Below are 6,406 nucleotides of genomic sequence, written 5' to 3'. Positions count from 1 at the left end.
GCTGCACAAAAAAAAAAATTTTTGTCCGCAAAATCGCGGTTGCATGCTTCAATACGCACATTTCTTTTTACCATATTACGTTGTTTTACGTTTAAAAATTCTTTAACTTCTAAATTTTATCAATTTAAAAAAAAAAAAACTTTATTTGCATGGGATTCCTGGAAACACGGTACCACGCAAAGTGGCACCTGACATGCTGAGCACATGTAGCGTCATCACTGTCATCAGATTCTGAATTCACTAGCAGGTCCTGGATTTCAGCATCCGCCAAGGAGCGCGAAGTTTGAAGCACACGGGTTCGCCATTGAAAAACAGTGTTGACTCGGAAACGTATACCGACAAAGTTGGCTCCACAAAACCCTCCACGTGGCGTCAAAAGGAGAAACCACAACTACACAATATAATTCGGTTGTCATAGTTGTCCATAAATGCCGCTCCGGAAAAAAAGAATCTTTTGCTTGTTTCAATTAAAGTGGTACTCCAGCTATTTGTTTATGGTCGCTGATTTGCCTCAAGATTGGCTCAACACACCTATAAACACGGCAGTACCAGTCCCCCGAATATTATCTGAAAATTAAAAAAATGTATATATTCGCGGAGTTATTGAATTTTTTAATTTCGTACTCATCGCGTTTCTCAAACGAGAGCCCCTACTGGCAACACTGAAGTGTGGCGACAGAAATGGTACAAAGTGGGCAGTAGACAACGTTCCCAACTGATTACGAAACGTTTGATGGTGAAAAAAGAATCCTTGAAAACTCACTCACTGAGAAGCACAAAAAAAAAATGCTACAACGGAATTTCGGCGCTTATACTTTGGAGCAGTATCATATCAGACACACCATTTGTTCAAAGATAAGGAATTTTAGAACGAATTAAACAAAAAGGAATTAAGCAAAGAGCACCGGTGGATGTCTCCAACACCTCGTTTGTAATGCCCGTGTAGGAACCTTAACAGGTAGTGACGTTAACTGTCTCGCCTCCGGCCACCACGAGAGAAGAGGGGAAGGAGGAACTCCCCTCTGTTCGAGAATCTCTTTTGTGTGTCCCAGAAGTTGCTATTGCCCCTATACAAGATTGCAGAAGATTAAACTGTCACTCAAAATTGGTACAAAGGCAGCCGCCTCGGTGGCTGGAACGACTAGGCCTCTCAACGTCAGCCTCGCCGCAGCTTTGCTGGTCCCGAGAGGAACTACGTCACGATTGCGTCGGATGTCACGTGCTCTCTGCTGGCTGTTCTCCGAGCGCTTGCCAGAGTGGGCCGTTTATAACAAAAAATACAGCCACCAGGCTCAAAATAGAAACCTGCGACTGTCATTTACAGATATTGTGGATCATATTCAACTTATTTTTGAACACAACGGGTATATTTCAAATTTCGTTGAAATATCCCTTTAAAGGGGCCCTGCTATCATAATTAAGCGTCTACCTTTTTTTGCGGTTTCCATGTCCCTTGGGGTTCGGGTAAGCCAGCCGGCACGGAGAGAATAACTAAATATCAGTGCGTCATATTTTAACCGGACGACGCGGAAAGCTCTTCCACCGGCGAGGGCGACCCGCGGTACCGAAAGCGCGCAAAATGTGACGTCTTTGGTCCTGGGCTTACTACTGGTCAGAGCTTTTTTAAAAGCTTCTTTTTAGTCTAAATACAAAATATAAGTGGCGCGAACCGCTTCATTTATTTATAAAAGTAGTTTTTGTTCAGTATTTTAGATGAGGAAATAAACAAATGCAGTTTATAAAGTACGGAAACAAGAAATGTCGCCTCGACATACCCGCCACCAAGCGGTGGAAAAGGCGGCGCATACTAGAAAGGAGTAGTGGGATCAGGCGCCGACACGGAAAGGTCCCGGATGTACGCGGCGGCGCTGTGGTCGTATGGACAGTAGGATCCGACCGGCTCTGAGCGTTCCGAAGGTCTTTGGCGAGAAGTTTTGTCTTGCGGTTTGGCCGTTTCGCGGTATGGCAGCGCGAAATGGCTCCCATTCTGAACTGATCTTCACCCCGTGTTTGCTGTCGTTTGTGGCCAATGCTGAATTAGTGTTTAATCGCGCAACAAATGCATTGAGAGCCGCTCTGGCTGCCCGCTAGCATATCCAGAACATGCTTTAGTGGCGCCCTCTCGCGCCGTCGACACGGACTGCGGCAGCCGTGAGCGCTCGCTGAGCTCACTACCCCTCCTCTAGTTCACGGCCACTCAAGCAACCAAGGACGTCATGAGGGAGGTTATTTTTTGTTTGTTTTTGTAAGTTTAATTTGCCTATAACTTTTAAAATAAAGCGAAATTCGAGAAAAGAAAAGTTTCATTAAGTTACTACGGTCAGTACGCTCAGGTTCGGTGCAAATTAAAAACCAGTAAAAAGGTGATTGCAGGGCCCCTTTAAATGGTATTGAGGTGTTCAGCAAAATGCAAGTAGCGAAGTTTTGTCTCTTCCACCGGCGAGCCCAAGGCGGGAACGCCCCGGAAAAGAAGACGTCGATCACCGTCAGGGTCCAAACACGCACTGATTTATTCAGAAGGAAACAACGCGGGGGCCAACTGCCCCGGGGAACATCCACCTGGGCGCACGGGCCCAATGGGTGAACAGTAGCGCCGCCTGGCTACGGGGGGGTTGCTGTGGCAGTTCGTGGCGCCATCTAGTTAGTGTGGCGAGTGAGATTTAAATGAAAAAATTGAAATATTACAAAGTCCACCCACCTTGAACCCCGGGTGATCGATTATCGTCTCTTTAACATCCAACAGAACGCGACTCACAGCGCACCGATGCACGGTGATGTTTTCGCCGCACCGAAATATGCATTCAGCAACTCAGAAGCTGAGAGAACTTGCTGCTCGGCTGTTAGCAAATGGGGCCCCTCGCGACGCCGTCAAAGCTTCCGCGGCAACTGTCAGAGCCAGCGAGTGTCGGGTAGTATTCCCTGATTACGTCCCTGACGAACCTTGAACCGAACACATCAAAAACGTTGCGATATGGTTCGTGAAAGATTGCTTCGGCTCGCCCCATCCGCGAGCGTGAAGGTCGCCATCTTCATTGAGTTTGGCAACTCCGGCCGCCTCACAACTACAAAGTTACTCAATCGCCAAACTGAATCGTGACGACATTTTGACGTCACCGCTAACTTTATTATTTCACCAGCATAGCTCGAACTCCATCGGAATCCCTAGGAAAAAATTCAATCGCAACGTCACATTACGTGACCAAAAGGGCAGCCAATCAGCGACCGATTGAGTTAACTTTATCATTGAATTTGCGATCTAGCATAGACAGCCGCAGACCTCTTTGGTCTTCCTGCCGAAATGACGGCGGCGAGGTGTTGTCCCGCGGCTTCCTGAGCCGCGGGACAACAGATAGACCACACCATTGGCAGGTGGTGTGTGACATCAAGCTTGACGAGCACCGACGTCGAAGAAAAGTGGAGGAGGCGAGAAGGAAAGCCCGTGAATTTGGGTTGCCCGGTGTCCAAACAGACATAAGACCGACGACTCCAGGACGCTTCAATTTTGACGATTTTTGCAGGAGTCGTGTGGCCCGACGATTTTTGTAGTAGCCTGTTTGGACAGGCCTTGACGCCGCACGCAAAACGAACGCCGCCAGGCGAAATCGTTTCTTTTTTTTTGCTCCATGGAATTCAGCCTTGGGAGCTCAGTCGCATAGCAGCTGCATCTATTTTTGCTTGTTGCAAGTGCACATCCAACGAAAACTCCAAAAGTGGTTTCGAAACTCACGCAGCACTTGAAGCATGATCTCCATCAAAGTTTAGACCCTACAAACAAATCATAAATTTTCTCTGGTGATGTAGCTGTAAATTATTTAGGTATGAAAAAATCAGCAAATGGGGCTGTCTCAAAAGGAATTAACCCAATTGCAAATTTGGCTACTAATACAGACACCAAAAAGTGCACGCCAAATTGTGATACAGAAACAAAATGTTAAGTCATATGCCTGATATAAAAGGCAAAGCTGAACTGTTTGGGATATGTTAACCATTTCAATGTGAGTCTGGGAGGCAAAGAAGGAATTCTGAACAGAACGAAATCTTGAAAGTCGCTTCAATAAGTGATTTTAAACTGTACGAAAAAAGTACCACATATACGTGTGATGACATGGAACTCGGTCGTTTCCCCGATCAAAAATCACTAGACGTGGCCGAACACTGGGCATTTGTTCAAAGAAATCCGTAATCCTTTTCAGGAAGGTGGAGCACAAATGCTGCAGGATCAACTATTCCATGCAGTTCACATTCTTGCGAGGTACGTCGGCAACATCGGTACAGCTCCGAAGGGATACGCACAACTTACCAATGGCACCCAGCACATCGAAGGTGGGTTGTGCTCTTGAACTTAGGAATTAATTAAGAGTGCACAAAATCATAAAATGGGCACGTCCTCGCGATATGTATCCCGAAATCTAGTTTACAAAATACGTTTCACAATATATGATGACGACGCAACTGAGCTGAAGCAATAATACAGTGAAACTTCACTTGAACAAACTTCAAGGGACCTCAGGAAAAAGTTTGTTGAAGTGAAAGTTCACTCAACTGAAATAAGTATGCTGCAGCTTGTTATCACAAACGAAAGGAAAAATCGTGTTCAAATGATATTTCAACCGATTTATTTGTCACTCTGCTCATTTGCAAGTGTATTTCCGCCACTTAGCACTTTGTGTGGAATGCAGTAATCTTTTGCTGCACTTGTGCGTTTAGGACTACGCTGGTCGTGAATTGAGTCATGTTCTCTGGAATCATGTTTCCTGAAACCGGAATGTTCCTGGCTCGTAAATCTTTTAGCCATGTGGCTAAAAGATTACGGGCCATCTCGTAATCTTAATCGTAGACGATAGGGAGTTTTCGTAAACCGCGTTGCCCCCTCCGCTAAGCGCTCCGCAGCGAAGAAGTTGCTACTGCGCCTGCGCGCCGATAGCCTTGACTGTGGAGTTCCCGCTATCGTAGCGGGTTGCGGAGGGCCTTGCGGGACGGCGAAAACGATCTACGAAAACTACCTAATGACGATGCCGGGATCCCAAATGCTTTCGCAACGTCGACTTGACGCTGCCCGGAGTCCAACCTTCGCAAAATATCCCGTTTTTCGTCTAGAGACAGGCGCGTTCGCTTGGCGCTCATGATTAACCAGCACGCGATCGCCTCTTCTTGGCAGTGTTGCCAGATGGTAAGCCGTAAAAAAAATATAGCCCAAAATAGCCAAGACTAAAAACAATGATTATTTAGCCTTATATTGACAATTTCTCACACTCATACATACACGTTATAATCTCTGTTTCAACCCCCAGATGCACAACCTTTTGTGTACACTGTACATTATGTTACTTGCGAATTTAAAAAAAAAAAACAAAAAAACAACAACTTCGGAATGATGAAAATCCGTACAAAACTGGCCCTTCCTTCGTAGGTTTTCAGAGGTACAAAACACACAAAGGCAGCTTTATTGTGAAGCCCGGGAGATATGATCGTACAGTAAAATAACGAAATAAGGAGAACAGTCCGAACACTGGATGTTTCAAACCAGAACCCCAATATCTCAGGACCTTACCAATATCCCACCTGTATCTTTTTCTTTGTGAAGCATATTAGTGTCACTTATTCATGTTCACGCTATTTCTGATTGTGTTGTCCTTTCTTGGGGTGGGCAGCGACTGGAATGTAGTCAATTGTTTAGCGGTGAAACTGCGAACCTCTGATCTTTACAAACCTGGGTGCCTAAGAATTCTCACAATGGGCACCAAAGCAGCATTTGGAGAGTTCAGTCTACGCCCGGGCGGACCCATATGCGTCCGGGTTCAAGGCGCGCTACAGGACCCGTGGTAATAGTGCAATCTGTTTGGCTTGCTCCACTGCGCTGCAGGGAGACTGCTTGTACTCTGCAAGCATTGCTTCACTGCGCATTGTGAAAACACCAAAATTTGTAGAAGTTTGAAGCCTTCCTCCTTCCTATCTCTCCTCTCGACTAGCCAAAAGAGAAACATTTTTTTACGAAACTGATCAAAAGTTCGAAAATTAACAAGCCGAACCTCAAAGTTCAGCATCGAACCTTAGGTTCGACAAAAGTTCGCCGCATTCTTAGAAATAGCCCAAAATAGCCATATAGCCAACCACGAAATTTTGACGCCAACTAGAAAAAAATGTAGCCCAATTTGGCTATATATAGCCCAATCTGGCAACACTGCTTCTTGGTGGCTGAAGCTGCGGCTATGGCTATGGCTGTGAAGCCAGCTAAACACGCAAAGCCAGCTATGGCTTCGGCTGGCTACGAGCTTATCTAGATAGCCAATCCAGTTCAAAGCTAAAATGGCAGCAAATCATACGTCGCGCGCTTCTCAACGTGAAAATATGCAACAAAAAGTGCGGGTTGTACTTCTTGGAGTGATAAATGTGACCCGGAAGATAT

This window comes from Ixodes scapularis, unplaced genomic scaffold (assembly GCF_016920785.2).
Source record: "Ixodes scapularis isolate PalLabHiFi unplaced genomic scaffold, ASM1692078v2 PGA_scaffold3__209_contigs__length_174095766, whole genome shotgun sequence".
Classification (NCBI taxonomy): domain Eukaryota; kingdom Metazoa; phylum Arthropoda; class Arachnida; order Ixodida; family Ixodidae; genus Ixodes; species Ixodes scapularis.
This window is presented reverse-complemented; position numbering follows the sequence as displayed.